Raw genomic sequence first — 19,738 nt, 5'->3', positions numbered from 1 at the left:
CAAGTTGGTTCGAGGGTACGTTGCTTCCAGCTTTTAATCAGGACCCACTGACCCGGCTTGACGGTGTGCACCGCAAACTCGAGGGGCGGCGTCTGTGCCAAAAGTCCCTGTTGGCGTAAACGAGATAGAGCAGACCCCAGAGCCACCACATATTTTTGCACAAACATATCCCGAGACTCAAATACAGGAGGTTCCCCCTTCGGCTCATGGAACGGGAGGCCAAATAACATTTCGAAAGGGGAGACGCCCAAATCCCGCCTTGGCTGGGTGCGAATTTGCAACAGGGCAAGGGGTAGGCATTTGGTCCAAGGCAGGCCGATTTCACTAGTGAGCTTGGTTAGCTGCTTTTTGATGGTCTGGTTCATTCTTTCGACCTTGCCCGAGGAGGAGGGATGCCAGGGAGTGTGCAAATCCCAGTCAATCCCCATTGCTTGCACTACATTCTGGAGGACGGTCGAGGTGAAGTGGCTCCCCTGGTCAGAGTCAATAGCGCGGGGTAGCCCAAATCGTGGGATGATTTGCTCGAGTAGAATCTTGCTAACCTGAGTTGCCGTTGCCGTGGTAGTGGGGAAAGCTTCCACCCATCCTGTCAGGTGATCTACCACTACTAATAGATACTTCAGGCGACCTGTGGGGGGGAGCTCAGTGTAATCTACCTGAACATACTCAAACGGCCTATAGGCCGGACTCCTACCCCCTTGTCTTGCATGCTGCCGCAGCCCCCTTTTGTTAATCTTTCGACATGTTATGCAATCTCCTGTGACCTGCTTGGCTACCGTGTACAGACCAGGGTGAGCATATCGGCGCAGGAAGGCATCACACAGTGCCTGGGCGCCCCAGTGACCCCCTTGGTGTAAACGGGCAATAATGTCCCGCGTCAACGGTCGATTTAGTAGCTGGCGGCCATCGGGTAAGGTCCACTTGCCTTCCCTATCCTTTGTACCCCCCAGAGACGCGAGAAGAGTTTCTTCTTTGTCAGTAAACGTGGGCACTTCGGTAATTTCGGATATCTGTGGAATCCTTACCAGGCAGTTTATTACATCCTTCCCCATCCCAGCCAATTTTGCCTGTTCATCTGCCAATTGATTCCCCAGGGTCTCTATTTTATCGTCTTTCTGGTGTCCTTTCACATGTACTACAGCAATCTCTTGTGGCAGCAACAAATCCTCCAAGATCATGGCTACTAGTTCCTCGTGGACCAACTCCTTTCCTCTACTATTTATCATTCCCCTTTCTTTCCAGATCTTCCCAAAGGTGTGTACTACCCCAAAGGCATACTTAGAGTCAGTGTAGATTGTCCCGGCTATTCCCTTTAAATTCCTCAGAACTCGGTGCAAGGCGTACAATTCGCACGTTTGTGCGGACCAGGCATTCGGTAGCCGTCCACTTTCCACTAATTCCCAAACAGTCTCACTAATGACTGCATAACCGTTGTGTCTCTTCCCATCTATCACTCGAGAGGACCCATCAATGTACCACCGCCTACCTGCATGTAAGGGGGTATCCCTCAGATCTTCCCTCACTTTACTCTGGTACTCTATTATGTCTGAACAGCAGTGTTCCAGTTCCTCCTCCCCTTCCCCTTTCCAAAGAAAGTCCGCCGGGTTCTGGCAGCCCCCGACTTCTATTCGGAGGTCTTCTCGGTCTAACAATATGGCTTCATATTTCAGAATTCTCGAGTCAGTCAGCCACCTCCCGGCCTTCTGATTCAGGATAGTTCGAACCTGGTGGGGAGTAGTGACTGTCAAGGGGGCTCCGAAAGTCAACTTCCTGCTTTCCTCTACCAGCTTTGCCGTGGCTGCCACCGCTTGGACACACTCCGGCCACCCTCGGGAGACTGGATCCAGAATTTTTGACAGGAAAGCCACGGGCTTCCTTTTACCCCCCCAGTCCTGGGTCAATACTCCAAGAGCGGTTCCCTTTCTGGAGTTCACAAAGAGGCGAAATGTCTTACTAAAATCCGGCAAGCTTAAAACAGGTGCGGCCATCAATTTTCCTTTTAGGATTTCAATTAACTTTTTCTCCTCCTCCTCCCATTTTATTCTGTTGGGTGCCTCCTCAATGAGTTTTAGGTACAAGTCTTTAGTAAGGGGGGCATAGTCGTCTATCCATAACCGACAATAGCCTAAGAGTCCCAAGAACTTCCGCAACTCCCTCTTGGTCGTTGGGAGGCCTAGTTCGATTATTGCCCGCACTCTTTCCGGACTTATTCGTTTCTGTCCCTGGCTTATCAAGTGTCCCAGGTACTTAACCTCTTTCTCGACATATTGGAGCTTCTTCTGACTCACTCTTAACCCCTTCTCAGCTAGGTAATTTAACAGGGCATTAGTCCCAAGTAGGACGTCCTCCTACGCCGGTCCGGATAAAAGGAGATCGTCCACATATTGTATAAGCTTAAGGGACGGGGACAAGGTTAGTCCCTCCAATAATTGTTCCAGAATCTGCCCGAACAGAGTCGGGGACTCAGTGAATCCTTGGGGGAGTACGGTCCACCTGTACTGTTGTTTTCTGCCAGTATCAGGATCCTCCCATTCAAAAGCAAAAAGATACCTACTGTCCTTGTCCAGGGGACACGCCCAGAAGGCATCCTTTAAGTCTATAACACTAAACCAGCCGTGGTCCGGGGGGATTCGCCCCAGAATAGTGTATGGGTTCGGTACCACAGGGTGCCGTACTTGGACAATTTTATTTACCTCCCTTAGGTCTTGGACCATTCGGTAGCTCCCATCCGACTTCCGGACCGGCAGGATTGGGGAATTGTATCGTGACTTACAGGGCTCTACCAATCCATCTTTTATTAGGTCTTCCATAACTGTCTTCAGGCCCTGCCTCCCTTCCCAAGAGATGGGGTATTGGCGCACTCTGACGTCGGGGCTCTGGGGCTTTAATTTTACCTCCACAGGTCGAATTGCGAGTCCCCCCCGGTTCCCTTTGGCGACCCAAACCCTAGGGTCTATCTCTGTCAATCGGGACTCACTAAGGTATGACATGGTAACGGCTAATTCTTCCTCTTCTCCCACTTCTATTCGCAATCCGAAACGGACTATCAAATCCCGTCCCAACAACCCATAGGGAAGATGGGGGAGGTAAAGGAGTTCCACCTGGAGTTCCTCCTCCTCCAGCCGCAAGGGTTGTGGTTCGAATATTTTCGCATTAAAAACCACACCCTTAACTCCTGAAATGTTTAATGTTTTAGCTTGGAAGCCAACCCCCCTTGGATGGAGGGGAATTGAGGACCTGCCAGCGCCTGTGTCAACTAAGAAGGTAACATCTTGTCTAAATGGGCCCACCCGTAAATTTACCAGGGGTTCTTGGTAGGCCCGTGTTCCGATCCTCCCCTGACTTCCCTAATCCATTTGTTCACACTCCATTTCATACATCCCTTCTCTTTCCCTTTTAAACTCGGGACAATCCCTTTTGAAGTGTCCCAGTTTCCCGCAATGGTAACATCCAGCCTTCTGAGGGCGCTCAATTCCATAAGATCCTCCTCTCTCACTTCTGCCCCGTCTCGCTTCTCTCCCTCTCCAACTTTTCTTCGACGTTCCTCTTTCCACCCCATAATCTCCCTCCCCCATTCCGGTGGACTTACAAGCTTCCCGTACGGCTGCCACCATCATTTTTGTCTTATGTTTCTCCCTTATTACATCCCTCTGAACGTACACCTTCTGTGCTTCCCGTAATAATTCTGCAACATCCTTTTCAGCCCAATCCTCCACTTTCTGTAATTTCTTCTGAATGTCAGGCCATGACTTAGTCACAAAGTGCACCTTAAGCATGCTCTTGCCTATTTCCCCATCGGGGTCTAAACCTGAATACTTTCGCATGGACTCCCGCAAACGGTCTAAAAACTCACTCGGGGATTCATCCTTTTTCTGTCCAACTTCAAATGCTTTTGCTAAATTCCGCTGTTTGGGCACGCAGGTTTGGATCCCCCTGATTATAAGGCTTCTGAGGTCTGTCATATTGGCCCTTCCCCCCGCGTCGTTATGATCCCACCGGGGGTCCTCTAAGGGGTACTTCTGCTCTCCACGCTGAGGGCCGTCCTGATGCTCCCTATCCCAAATGGCCATTGCACTATTCCGGATCATAACAATTTCATCGTAATTAAATAGTATTCTCATCATGGCCTGCAGTTCAGCCCATGTGTATATACTGGGCCCCAGAAATTGGTCCAGTTGTATTCCCACACTGACGGGGTCGTCCAGTAGACGGGGTAGTTCATTACGGAGATGCCGGATATCCCCAGAATTTAAAGGTTGTACTACAAACCCGGTCCGTTCGTTCCCAAACGGCACCTCTCGTAAGGGGTTCAGCTGTTCAATATTATCACTCCTCCCAGCTCTCAATCCCTCTTCTCGACCTCTCCGCATCTCGAGTCGGACTGATTTCCTAGTGCCTGGGGTGAGTTCTGTGCCCCCTCCTGTGCCCCCCCAGCAGTCCCTTCCTCACTGGTCGTAGCCTGCTGGGACTCGGAATTATCCATCGCAGGAGGGAGGTCCGCGCTGGACGCCTGGTCGTGCGCGAGTGGTATATACGGGGGCGGGGAAGACGGTGGCAAACCGTCGGTGAGGATGTCCCAAGACTTCTGGGGCTTCCTCGGGTCTGTTTGGGGAGTCAGAGGATAGAGACGCGTGGGACTCTCGCCGTCTCCCGCCATCCAGGCGGCGGCATATTTGCTCTCCTCTGGGTCAAACGGTTGTTTTCTGTTAACATATACATTTAGGATTTGACACACCCAGTCTTCATCAGACCCATACTCGGGCCAAACTACCGAGGGGGTGCGGATAGGTTCTTTGGTCCATATAAAACAACAATATTTTATCATGGTCTCTTTCTTTAAGTCCTTCGTTCTACTGCTGTCCGTCCATAGACTTAACTTCCGACCTAATGGACTATCGGGGGGTATTTCTTTCCCATTTGCAGTCTTCCCTGACTTTTCCTTAGTAAATCTAGAAGTCTGATTTCCCATGGTTTATCTTCGGTCCTGGTCTTAAACGCCCAAAGCGTTTTCACAGATGACCGTCAAAACCACAATTTCCCGTGGTTTATCTTCAGTCCTGGTCTTAAACGCCCAAAGCGTTTTCACAGATGACCATCAAAACCACGCGGCCAACAAGGAAGAACAAAAGAATCTCTTACCTTGATCCGTGCACGGAGTTGTCTGGCCTTTTTAAATGTGTGTACCCCCGTGTATAGTCACGAACCGGTCGTCCCAGCACTCGTCCGTGTGTTCCTTTTCCAGGATTCAAAATTATTTTTAAATGAGCCGGGTCACATCGTCTCTTGGCCGACGGCCAACGGACCAAGCCGATCAGTGAGAAGTATAAATATATACTAGACGCGTCTTTGTTGTAATCAGGCTTGATCCGTGAGCCGAAGAGACTGCCCCCCCCGGCAATAATTATTTCATCCGGACGAGCCCCCAATTGTGCGAGATAGGTGGCTATCCAGCCCCATCTACGGCACTTTTTTATTTCCCTTCCCAGGAACAAAGATACGGAGGAGTCAGTCCAAAACTTTTCATTCAACTCTGCAAAGTCGGGTGCTGTTCCCAAAGGTACACACACACAAGCATAGTAATCTCCACACATTATATATATGTATATGTGGGCTGGGTTTACTACTGCTGCCTTGACCAACGAGTGCTCGGATTCCGCACTGTTTTCCTTTTTTGGGTTCTGGTGCCTGCGATTCTTTTATCATTCACTTGGCCAATCAGTGTTTGAGCTTCCCATTCTTCCCTTATATGGATGATGTTGTACAACTGTGGTTAAGGGCGGCCTCTAAACTATCGAGGAAAGCTGTTACAACTGTTTCATTCATATAAACGTGGGGGAGGTCCGGCAACAGTTTCGAGTGTCTGCTTGTGTTTACTATGAGGTAGAAAAGACTAAAAGGCAGCTAACCGTTTAAAAATTACACTACCCCCTACAATAGGAAAGGATTAGATGGATACAGAGCAAAGGCAGGGAAATGGCAGATTGGTAGATAAGGGGCAATTACACCATGGTTTGTTGACGGAGCACGGTGGGCGTATTGGATGGGCGAGTACAGAGGGGGTTTCCATCCCAGAGGGTGCCACACCAACAGACTCACCGAGCATGGTCTGGGCTCACTACCAAATTCAGTGCAGTATTTGAGGTCTGAAGAAATGTCCAGCAATACAGGACAAGCATCAATAACCTTCTCTGCTCTGTCAGGATAAGGGTCACTGTATGCTGTCTGCTCCCTCACAATCACTGTATATCTGTTATGGCACCGATCCCTGAACAATGCTCATGATCCCCCACTCTCACTACTGTATGCAACACCTTCTCTCTCTCTCTCTCTCTCTCCTTTGCAATCCCTCCCACACAGTCATAGAATATTCAGGAGAATGCCGATTATAGAATGTTCCAGATAATGTTCCAATTATTTCCCAGTTTCAGGAAAATGGCAGTGTCCCAGTGTGTAACACAGAAGAGTCACTTGGCTCACCTTAATGATATTAAACCAAAAACAACTTCTAAACACGTCTTGTTACAAATATAATTTCGAGCAGAGAACAGTTTTACCCTCAGGCGTTATCTTGACCGTTATCTTAACTGTAACACTTTCCTTGTTATGAATGTTTCTCTTACCCTTTGTCTGTGACTGTTTCTGTCTGTAACAGTTACACAGTCTCCCACTCAGTTGGATGGATGGCTGGTTTGTGATGTAGAGGCAGGGCAACAGCGCAGGTTCAGTTCCTCACATTGACAGAGATTACCATGAAGCGGACACTCTCTCAGCCTCACCCCATCACCCGAGATGTGGTGATCCTCAGGATAAACCACCATGGGTGGGCTCTCTAATGAGAGTTTTTGGGACTGTATTCTATCAATGTTAGCATTTTAATTTTTTTTAAAAATGTAAAAAGAGATTTTTAATATTATAATAAACCAATAACAACACAACTCAAATAACTGAAAAAAATTACATCCAATTGCATATACACACAAAACAACTTAAAACACTACACAGACAGAAGAAAAAAACAAAACTAAACAATAAATAATGAATAAATAATACAGCTCAGCATAACAAAAGGACAACTCTCGTTCATCAAGAGCATTATCTGATAACCATTTTTATGTTCATAATTCTTCCTCTCTGGGAGTTCAGACATCCAACACAACAGAATATTTTTCCTAGCACGGAAATTACGGAATGTAAGGTTTATTTTTTTTTTCCCCATGTGCATCTGTGGAAAGTACCGTGGGCAGGCCCAGGAAAAGCGAAACCAGGTCCATCTCCAATTCAGTCCCCATTACCCACTCTACCACAGCTAACACAGTGCTCCAATATAGATGAAGTCTGCAGCAGGACCACAAGCAATGAGTAAGAGTGCCTGTAGTCATACTGCATTTAGTACATGTTAAAGATCATCCCACTTTGCATTTTGAGATACAATTTGGGGTCAGATACACCCTACAAAGAATTTTCAACTGCATGGTATGGGTCCTATTACAAATCAAAATCCTTCGGGCTTTTTCACAAATATGTCTCCGAAATGGCCTGAACCCCCAAATCTCTCGCATACATTACAAAGCTGTACAGTCTCGTCTGAGTGGACACTCTCCAACTAATGATAAAGGGTACTGACAGAGCGTGTATTCTAAGCAATAAGCGACCACGTCTCTCTATCGGATCTGTAAGAGTGTGGTAAAAGTGTGCTTTTTTTAAATCAAATCTCTGATATGGATAAAAATACAGAAGAGGTCTCTACTAGGTAATCCATACGTACGAGTTATTTGATCAAATGATATAATTGTTTCTCCATCAAATAACACGTGGTGGCTCAGTGGTGAGCATTGCTGCCTCACAGCGCCAGGGTCTCGGCTTTGGTCCTGGCCTTGGGTGACTGGCTGTGCGGAGTTAACATTATCGCCGTGTCTGTGTGGGTTTCCTCCCACAGTACAAGGATGTGCAGTTTAGATGAATTGGTCATTGATAAATCACCCATAGTGTTCAGAGATGTGTAGGTTTGGGCATTAGTCAGGGTAAATATAGGATGGTAGGGGAATGGGTCTGGGTGGGTTACTCTTCAGAAGGTCGAAGTGGACTTGCAGGGCCCAAGGGCTTGTATCCACACTGTAGGGATTCTACTAATTCTAAATCACTCAAGCAAGTTACAGCCCTTCCTGCCCACAGTTTAAACCTGGAATCCATTAACCCTGGATGACAACCCAGTATACCAATTACAGGGGTAAGAAACATGGTTTTGGCTGTATTGGCCTCGATCTGACGCATTGTCATTCATGCTTTAACAATATTGATAATTATTGGGTTCTGACAATACTTCATAAATGTTGTCAATTTAGCTAAGAAGAACAGACCAATTTAGCTAAGAAGGTTCACTTTATCTCATCGGATTCAATATCTCACAGTATTGACGCCGAGTCCTCAGCAGACCAGGCACTAACATAGGATAAAAAAGAGATTAAGTGATAGAATTTTATCTGGGCGACCTACTCCCCACAATCTGTGGAGTAGTTGCAATTTGGTTAGCTTGAGAAAGAGTCGCTTATGCTGCCAAATAAAAGAGCTAAACCAGCCATTATGTCACCTAAATACCTATGGGGGAAATATCAAAGGAAGCATTCCCACGGAGTATAGTAAATGAGGAAGGACATTCTTTAATAAGAGCTATCCGACCTCGCCAAGAAATTGGAAGTGCCTCCCATCTTTGAAGGTCTTGTTTAATCTTGTCAAACAAATGGACATAGTTCACGTTCAATAAATGATCAAAGACGGATGTAATGAATATACTGAAACAGAGAACCTCGCCCCCCCACCCACGTGACCATGTAAAAGGAAACCAGGATTTGCCCTCATTCAGTTATTTCCCCAAGACCTCCCATAGACATGGCCTCCAACGTTGTAAAATTAATCTTAAAGCCCGAAAAGGCGACAAGCGAATTATTGCATTGCATCATGTGAGTTGCCGAAATTGCAGGATTTGACAAAAACATAAGACCATCTGCATACAACATAATTTTATGTGACTTTTATCCCACTTCTGGGCCAGGTATGTTGGGGTAATATTCCCAATTGTGCAGGATGCCATCGAATCTCAGATTGTTGCAGGGATGGGGAAGAGATCAACCCTCTTGTGCCATTTCTGTAGGTTAAAGAAGAAAATAAAATCCCCACTTGTGAGGTAGATCTGCCTCCAGACATCCACCAGCTCTAGTTCGAGACACACATCCATAACTTGCTGACATTATAACGAGGGTATTGAGGGACCTTTGGACATTCTGTCCATCGTGGGGCCATAAGACAGTCAAAATCTCCTTCTACAATAATGTGCCATGATGCAAGATAATTGAATTTGGAAAATGCATCTACCAGGATTTTAAGAGGGTGCACCGGGTGGCAACAAACATTTAAAATACTGTATTAATCCCCGTAGTTCAAGACTTTGAGGATGATGATCCTTCCATGGGTGTTAATACAATCTAGTAATTTAAATGGAAGATTCTTCCTATCCATTATGACTTTTCCCCCACTCTTACTATTAAAAGACGTGATATAAACCCGACCAAACCCGCCCTGCTGTAACATCAAATGTTCCTTGTCATCAAGGTGCATCTCCTGCAATAGGACAATTCTCTCTTTTTTAAGACGAGAAAGTATATTTTTCCTCTTAACTGGCAGATGCCCCCCCCCTTAATGTTCCAGGTACACCATTTAAGCACATCATTATCCATAACACACTGCAGCAACATTTGGACTCTATAGAATTTCATATCGAATTACACATCGCTGAGCATTAATGGCAAAAGCCTCATCGAGCCTTAAATCTGTACAAACTAAAACTACTGCAACTAACAAGCTCTCAAAACTTTCCAAAGCTAAAAACATCAAAAAGAACGAAACAAAATCCAAAGTGCCAATGACACTTGATAGGGTTTTTACCCACCCCCCCCCCTCACGCAATGGGGATGCTGACCGTCTAGGTCTCTGTTCTACAACACTGACAAAGGCCCACCTTTAATTGTATAGGTCCTGCTCTTGTTTGATTTACCAAATCCAATACCTCGCATTAATCCAAACTAAACTCCATCTGACACTCCTCAGCCCAGTGAGTGATATTACTGCCACCTCACCTTCCCCGTTTAATTTTAAATTCCCTCCCCCTCTCCAGGATGCCTGCACACTCCGGCCTTGATTTTCACAAAGACCCTGAGCTTGGTTTGCCTTGTTTGGTTATGGGGAGGAGGGACAGATTGCAGACACAGTCAGTGAGGAGGAGAGGCTGGACAGTAATCAGCGCCTGGTATCATTTCATGGTTTTAGGAAGAAGGCAGTCAGACGTGAGAGTTGGGTAATACTGATCGGTGTTTTGGGGCCAGAAATTTTGGCCTTTTTCCTTCTCTGGTGTTCAGTAATGAAAATCTATTCGAGACCCTTCATTGTGCAGAGTGTGTCTGCAGGATTTCTTTCCCTAATATTGCAGACGCCAGATAACAGCGATTAAAGCTGTTCACAGTTACCTTCGATGACACAGCACGTACACTCAACAAAGTAAAAACAATGACTGTAGATTCGAGAAACCAGATTCTGGATTCGTGGTGCTGGAAGAGCACAGTGGTTCAGGCAGCATCCGAGAGGCAGTAAAATCGACGTTTCGGGCAAAAACCCTTCATCAGGAAGGGCTCTTGCCTGAAACGTCGATTTTACTGCTTCCCGGATGCTGCTTGATCTGCTGTGCTCTTCCAGCACCACGAATCACATATACTCAACATCCTAGAGTTGAGTCAAATATTTTGCCTTTGTTTAACAATACAAAGTGTTTTGTGTAATTCAGTAATGGTAACCTGATTATAATAAATCCACACCGAGCTGAATGTGGACACTAAAATATCACCCAAAATCTTGATATGGTAGTGTCGTGGGTAATGTCCCTGCCTCTGAGCCAGAGGTCTGCATTTGATTCCTGAACGTGCGTGGTGGTGTTCCAAGCTCTAGACTAGAAGGTCTGGATTCAAGTCCTGCCTGTTGTCGATGTATGTCCCAGCATGTCAGAACAGGCTAATGAACAAACACACAGGAGAATAATGTTACAGCTTTATGGGTATTGCCGAGTGGTGCTAGTGTCCCTACCTCCGGGCACAAAGGTCTGGGTGCAAATCCCACAGAAGTGTTTCATAACACACCTGAACAAACTGATTAAAATGGATTTAGAATTGTGACCTGATGGAGAAGGAAGAGGTGTCAGTATTGCATTTCAGAATTTAGGCCCAGGATGATTTGAAGCACAGCCATTCTTGTTGGTTGGAGTCACATTTCGCAGCAGTAAAGGTTTATAAAATCAAAATGGTCATGGATAGGGTGAGTAGTCAGGGTTTTTCCCCAGGTTAGGGGCGTCCAAAACTCGAGGGCATTGGTTGAAATTGAGAGGAAAAAGGTTTTGACGTGTGCATGTGGAATGAGCTGCCACAGGAAGTGGTGGAGGCTGGTACAAATACAGCATGGAAAAGGCATCTGGATGCTGACAGACCTGCCGAGGTTTTCCAGCAATTTCTCTATTTGTTGAAAAATGCATTCATTTTAACACAATATTCTGAATACATTAAACATTTTATTTTTTAATGACGCAGCGACATATAAACATATCTTGACATAGACCAAGGCCATTTTCTGCTCAGGATATGTCACTGTGTATGACAGCAGCAATGATGCACCTACATGGAACAGAGAATGTGATGGAGACATAGTTTGGGCAATGTACAAGGAGACCTCACATGGTCCAGTTGGGGAGAGGATGACATTACTGTGTGATTCAGCTCAGAGAGGGAGAAAATGTAACCAGTTTTGAGAAGGAACAGCCTCTCTCTCTCCTTCATTGTTCGTCATCACAACAATGTGTGGGAGCTAAAACAAAAAATCTGCAGTCATCGTTACCATTCCTATTTTTATTGAATCCCGACAATGTGCAAACAGGCCCTTCGGCCCAAAAAGTCCATACCAACCTTCCCATGCTCAATCCCTTCCATTTACCCCGACCAATGCATCTAACCTAGAAACCGCTGAAAACTTCGGACAAATTATTATGACCAATCCATATAACCAGCACAACTTTGGACTGTGGAAGGAAACTGGAGCAACCATTAGAAGGGGAGAATATGCAACCCGTGTCTGGAATTGAACGCAAGTCCCTGGTGCTGTGAGGCATCGATGCTAACCACTGAGACACTGTGTTACCCTTGGGCGATCCCTGGCCAGAATTCATTGGAATCTCTTCACTGCCGAATGCAAAGGGAAATCAGCCAAATCCAACTGTTCCAGGATGAAATCCCATTGCTAGCAGCTTGTGTGAGTAGAATATCTTCAGAAGCAGAATAACATTTTGAACAAACCCTCAATTTTTCCTTTTGTCATGAGTTATTAGAATATATGGACAAAATGTGTTCAACTTGAAATTGCAGAGAGTGTGTGTGTGTGTGTGTGTGTGTGTGTGTGTCTGTGTGTGTGTGTGTTTAGAAAGGGAAATGTCGATTCTGTATTTGCAATATCCAAACAGTTTGCCATTCATCTTTCCACCATAGTTTGAGTAATATTGCTCTGGATCATAAACGTGCTATTTTAGCAGATTAAAGAAACTAGCCTTACTTGGTTGCTAAAACTGACCCTGACCCGGTCTGAGACCGATATCATCGGCCATATCACAAACCTGGTTACATTTGACATGTGTTGTGAGCAGTGGAGGAGTGGGACCAGAAAAGGAAACAGTGACCCAAAAAGCCAGGGAACTAGAGACCGGTGAGCCTGATGTCAGTGGTGGGTAAGTTGTTGGAGGGGATTCTGAGGGACAGGATTTACATACATGCTTATGCCCGAAACGTCGATTCTCCTGCTCCTTGGATGCTGTTGACCTGCTGTATTTTTTCCAGCAACACATTTTTCAGCTCATGCATTTGGGAAGGCAAAGGTTGATCGGGGTAGTCAACGTGGCTTTCTGCATGGGAAATCATGTCTCATTAATTTGATTGAGTTTTATGAAGAGGTGACAAAGAAGATTGATGAAGGCAGTTTGGTAGAAATTGTCTACATGGACCTCAGTAAGGTGTTCACAACATTCCGATTGGTAGGCAGATGAGTAAGGTTCGGTCACACGAGATACAGAGGAAGCTCATCACAATTGGCTTGAATGAAGAGGGGTATTTTTCAGACTGGAGGTTTGTGAGCAGTCGTGTGCTGTAAGAATCAGTACTGACTTCACTGCATTTCATCATTTCTGTCAAGGATTTAGATGCGAATATAGGGGCCATAGTTAGTTAGGTTACAGATTACATCAGAAAGGTGGTGTCGTAGATTGTCTCAGAGTACAACGACACCACAATTAGATGGGACAAAGGGACAAGGAGTGACGATATAGATAAATTTAGATAAATACGAAGTTTTGCATTTTGGGAAGGCAAATCAGGGCAGAAATTATACACTTAATTGTAAGGTCCTGGGGCGTGTTGTTAATCAAAGGGTCATCGGGCTGTAGGCACATAGTTCCTTGAAAGTGGAGTCGCAGGTAGACAGAGTGGTGCAGAACAAATTTGGCACATTTGTCTTAATCAGTCAGAGCATTGATTATAGGAGGTGTTGCATCTGAACAGGAAGTTGGTGAGGCCACTTTAAGAATACTGCATGCAACTCGGTTTGAGCTTCAGGGAGAGGTGGATTAGGTTGAGGTGTTTCCCCCTGGAGTGTCAGAGGTCGAAGGGTGACTTTATAGAGGTTGATAGAATCATCAGAGGCATGGATATTCTGAACAGCCATGTTCTGCAACCCAGGAGAGGGGAGTCCAGAACAAGAGGGCATAGGTTGAAAGGGAAAGGGCAAATAATTTAGAATGGACCTGAAGGTAAATGTTTCAAACAGAGAGTGGTGCGTGTACAGAAAGTGCTGTCCGAGGAAGTGGTGAAGGTGGCTAAAATCGCACATTTAAAATGTATCTGAAAGAGGAGGGATATTGGCCAAATGCTGGCAAATGGGACTAGGTCAGATTTGATATCTGATCAGAGTGAACAGATTGGACTAACGGGTCTGTTTCGATTCTGCATGACTGTCAGATTCTATAAGAGGGATGGCGAAATATTCTAAAAGGACCTTTCAAGTGGGAATTCTCTTCACTGGAAGTTTATCGTGCCTCTATGTTCACATGGATTGAAAGCTGTTTAGTTATATATTTGACAGGAAGTGAGTCACGGGTAATAGTATACAGACAGGAAAGTGGGGCTGAGTCCACAATCTTAGTGCCTGGTGAAGAAGGCTCAAAGTATCTAATGTCCGACTCCTGCTTCTCAGTCCCATGTTTCTGTATTCCATCCAGCCCCGCATACCTGCTAGACAGGAGAGGTTGGAGGCCACTTACTCCTACAATCTGTTGCACAGAAACAGAGGAGAAAATTCAGCCTCTCAAGACTGTCACACACGCTTTGAAGTGATTTGGGAAATGCAATTGGAAAATCCAGGCACAGGTATGAAAGTGTCCCTTCATCTCTCTTTACAGAGCTTCCCCTATCTGCAACTTGTGCTCCACTTGTTGGTCATGTTTCGACTCAGATTCACTAAGAATACAGCCCCTATACCTCACCCAGAGATGGCTCACAAATTCCTCTGGCCTCCCTGCCTGCAACATTCCATGACAGACATCCATGAAAATAACACCCAACAACTCTCCAATAACATAATGTGAGAACATCAGAAACAGGGGCATGTTGTTCACGCCCCAAGCCTGCCTTGCCCTTCACTAAGATCGTGACTGATCTGCTCTTGGTCTCAAATCATCTTTCAAACCCAATTCCTCATAGACCACACCTCTCTGTCAGGTCAATATCCATCTACCTCCTCTTCAAATACTTTCAGAAATCTTGCTCCCCGAACACTCTTGAGAAGGGATATCCTGACATTCAATCCCACCTGTTTGAAGAAAACACTTGCTGCTCCAATACCATGGCTTATTGATATGAACAAAAGAGGTTGAGACAAGGGATCAGGTAAAAGTGACAGATCCTGATATCAAGGCAATGGTTGACTTCTGTTGACATCAATGAGCTTAACAAAACTGAACTTAATGGGAATCGGAGTAAACTCTCCAGTGTTTGGAGTCAAACGTGGCACAAAATAAGTTGTTCATCATCTCAGTCCTGGGTCACCTCTGTGCGAGATCCTCAGCGTAGTTTCCTCTTCACAAACAGCTTCAGCTGATTCATCACTGGCTCCACTCCCCATCCTCCCCACCATAAGATCAGAAGTGGGGATGGTCGCTCAAGATTTCACAATGTTCAGAACATTTTGTCCCCCGTCAGCTCCTGAACTAGTCTGTGTCGTGTGCAGCAAGACCCAGACTCCATTGAGACTTGTGCTGTTAAAGTGTCAGTAACATTCATCTACTAGCACTGTCTGTCACTGCACATTGCCACAGTAAAACAAGAGTTCATTCAGTACCTCACGCTGGTTTCACAGTAATATGAGGAAGCCATTCAGCCCATTGAAACGATTGGAGAAGAACAGGGATAGCCCACTCAGTGCCTCCAGCCTATTACTCAGGAAGAGAGGGAGTCTAGTGTGATGGACCACACCAGAGCCCCTCGAAAATATTTGAAGCGGTAGCCTAGACTCTGTTTTTTTTTTGCTTTAAAGGAAATGTGAAGTGTCTGTCCCAGATGCAATGTGACAGGTCAAACTACTCGGTGTGAAGCTAAACACTATTTATTGAAACTCGAAAGATAAAATGAAAGCAAAGAAAGAGGAATTTAGAAAAACGTAATTCTATTAGACAAGTTAACAGAACAACAAATCTATGAACTATGACTAATGAACTGTTCCAATATAGGAAAATCCCATAAACACAGCCCCTGGCAGAAAGGGAAATTCAGACACAGATTGTCGCAAACATTTCTCTAATCCAGGACTTAAAAACAGCACCAAGAGAAAATTCAGAGAGTAGCACCCAGGAGATAGTCACTGAAGCTTCCAACTCTGTGGAGACCCCAACAGTTTCTGATACTACTTGGAAACCAAAACCCAGAGATCGTAACCTGTGAGAGCTGGCCACACCCAATTAGGCCTCATTAAAATAAACCCAAGGCCTCCCCAGCTGTTTACTCAGTGGTCTTAACTAACCAGTTTGGTAACGATCATTCAATCTCTCTCTGAAAAGAAACCAGGACAAAATAACCTCTCAAAGCCTGCAGCATCATCACATTTGTCAGTACATCGAGCTGTCAAACAGGAACCAGGGGTAACCCAATCAGGCCCTTGGTCCTGTCCAATCAGAAGAGGAAGAAGCCAGTCAGACCCTTGAGTCTCTTACACAGGAACAGGAGGAGGCCATTCAGCCCCTAAAGCCACTTCCACAGCAACAGGATGAGGCCATTCAGTTCCTTCAGTCTCTTACACAGGAACAGAAGGAGGCCATTCAGCCCCTAAAGTCACTTATACAGGAACAGGAGGAGGCCATTCAGCACCTTGAGACACTTACACAGGAACAGTACGAGGCTATTCCCCCCCTCAACGCACTTCTAAAGGGACAGAATGAGGTAATTGATGCTGATTCCTGATGAATGACTTCTGCCCAAAACGTGGATTCTCTTGCTTCTCGGAGCTGCCTGACCACCTGTGCTTTTCCAGCAATCTACTCTCTACTACAATCTCCAGCATCGGCAGTCCTCACTGTCTCCAGATTGATGCTCGAAGATGATGAACGAGTGGGGCAGAGGCTGCACAGACAGACTGCTCCACGTTGTTCCTCGTGGCTTCGTTGCTCATGATAAACACGTGGGACTTGAACGTGGTTTTCTAGTATTGAGGAGGGAAGCCATATATCTTGTGTGAAGTCTCAAGAGGGCACCTTCCATCTCTGAGAAGCCAGCCTGGTGTTCTCTATGTAGGGCGGAAGCTGGTGGGAATGGCTACCAGTTTCAGATGGAAGGTATTGTGGCTGCTGTTGGGGATTGTGAATAACATGACGTTCAGTACAGGGTTCACACGCCGACTGCACAATAACATGGGGAGAGTTAATTTAGGCATATAAACTATTAGGAAAGTCATGTTATACTGATGAATGGACTCTCTAAGTTCACATAATGCTGATCTTGCTCATGTTGATCTTGTCGATTGCTTGTCTTGTGCAGTATAACCTGTATGCCTTACTCTGTCCAAGTCTATTTCCACCCTATGATCTGTCTGGCCATGCTTACTATGACCTGCCTCCTCTGCTCATAAATAAAGTGTTTCCCTGTACTGAGGTACACGTGACAATAAATCACACCAATCAATCCTGAGTAAAGAATGGAATTTCTCACCCTATCAATGTGTCTTTTGGAAATACACCTGCTACACCTCATGTTTCAGCATCACCATTTCTTCGTATTTCACAGCTCTGCAGATTAAACTCTCAGGTTCTTCACTCTACCCTCATGAAACCGCCATCTGCATCTGTGGGAAGGATACCATTCCTTACAAAGAAGATCAAATCTGTACAGAGTGCCCCAAATGCTCTCTCAGCCAGGCTCTACAACAGCAGGAAGATGGCTTTACTTCGGTACTCGAATCATCTTACAATGAAGGACAGCATACCATTGACTGCACCCATTACTTACACAGGGTTTGATTCGGAGCGGTCAGCATAGACTTGTGAGTGGGAGATCATGCTTCTCAAATTTGTTAGAGTTCGTTGATGAAGTGACCAGGAAGGTTGACGAGGACAGAGCAGTACACGTAGTCTCTATGGTATTCGGTAAGGCTTTTGATAAGGTTCCATTAGCAAATAGGTTGGAATTGGGTTTAACCAGGGAGAAAAGGGAAGCTGAAATTTTAATGGAGTTGGTCAAGCACTTTGATGTATCTGCAGTAGAGTTAGTAAAACCTTAAATTGCAAATGTGGCAACTGGAGATAGAAGATAAATGAAGGAAAGGAAACAGAGAGAAAAGAAAGAGAAAGAGAGGAAAACGAAAGAACGAGAGGATTTGAAATTCAGAAGTTGGGAATTTGATCAGGAAGTTAAATTAACAGGATGGAGATAATGGGAGAACATAGGGATGTATAAAACTATGCTAATAACTTGCCATATTTCGGTGAGAAAAATGTCAAAACTTTTTAAATTTCATTTGAAAACATGGCAAGGCAGATGACGTGTCCAATGAAGTTGTGGGTAATGCTAGTTCAGACTAAGCTGGTGGGCACAGCTGGTAAGATATGTGCAGCGCTGTCAGATGAGGGGTTAAGAGATTATCAAGATGTCAAATTGGCTATTTTGATTGGTTATGAATTGGTACTAGAAACATAAAGAGAGAAGTTCAGAAAAATAGAGACGGAACCAGGTCAGACTTATATTGAGCTTGAAAGAATTGACCACAGTCATTTTGACAGTTGGGTGCTGGCCTTAAAAATGGATAAGACCTGTGAGGCTTTAGGGAGATAAATTAGCTGGAGAAGTTAAAAGACTCAATTCCAGAGATAGTAAGAATTCATGTGAATGTACCGAAAGTTCAAGAAGTGAGAAGTGTAGCAGAAATAGCAAGTAAATATGCACTGGTGCATGAGTTGATATTTAGCTTCTGGCAGGATTTTCACTTTGTGAGGGATAGAAATTGGGAGAAGGGACGATCACACATTACAAAGCGAACAGTAGCACACAATACTTTACCACAGCTGAAGGAAGAAGCCCAAGGGGGTTGAAAGGTGGTGAAAGGCCTCAGGTGTTCTCACGATAAGGGAGTGGAACACATAAAATGACAGTGCCGATGGTTTAAGAAGGGCACTGGGAAAAGGTGGTTTCACTGCAGTAAACTGGGACACACATGTGCTGGGCGTTGAATGTAGGCACTTTGGGGAAAGATGTGGTAGAAGAGGCTAAGCCCAGTGGCATTAGTGAAACTGGTAAAGGGGACTCCAAGTAGAGCCGAGGAGCTGCAGGAGAGTGCACAGCCTCGGCAAGGGCTGGGTATGGAGGCAGTACCTGATCTCTGAAAGAATTCGCCTCTGTGGATAAAGTTTACTCAGAAAGAACAGGGGGAGAAGGACAAGAAGTTATAATTTTGTGAGATATGGGATCTGCTGAGTCTCTAATAGATGAGAAGTGAGGCTCCGGAAAAGCACAACAGGTCAGGCAGCATCCAAACAGCAGAACAATCGAATATCAGGCAGAAACCCATCGTCAGGAATGTGGTGGGGGGACAAGGGGGCTGAAAGATAAATACGGGGGTAGTAGTTGGGCTGGTGGAAGGGTCACTGGGAAGGCAATAAGAAGATATAGGTAGGAGTGATAGTCATATGTCGGAAAGGAGCGTGGAGTCAATAGGTGGGAAGGAAGATGGCCAGTTACGGCCGTCCAAGAGGGCAGTGCTAGATTGAATGGTTGGATCTGGGAGAGGTTGGTGGAGGGGAGATTTGGAATTTGGTGAAGTCAACGTTGATGCTGTACAGTTTGAGGGTTCCAGCTGTCCTACCACCGAGAGGAGTCCTAACTCCCTCCTGTCCGACCTATCACCATCACACCCCACCTGCATCGACCTATCGCCTTCCAAACTCCCTTCCACCCAGCTCCACCCCCACCCTCCTATTTATTTCTCAACCTCCTTCCCCCTCCCTTGCCCCCCACTTTCCTAATGAAGGATTTATGCCTGAAAAGTCAACGCCCCTGCCCCTCGGATGCTGCCTGGTTGGCTATGCTTTCCTCGCCCCACACTTTTCAACTCTCATCTCCAGCATCTG

Source organism: Chiloscyllium punctatum, chromosome 34 (genome assembly GCF_047496795.1).
Source record: "Chiloscyllium punctatum isolate Juve2018m chromosome 34, sChiPun1.3, whole genome shotgun sequence".
NCBI classification, from domain to species: Eukaryota; Metazoa; Chordata; class Chondrichthyes; order Orectolobiformes; family Hemiscylliidae; genus Chiloscyllium; species Chiloscyllium punctatum.
Note: the sequence above shows the minus strand (reverse complement) of the source record.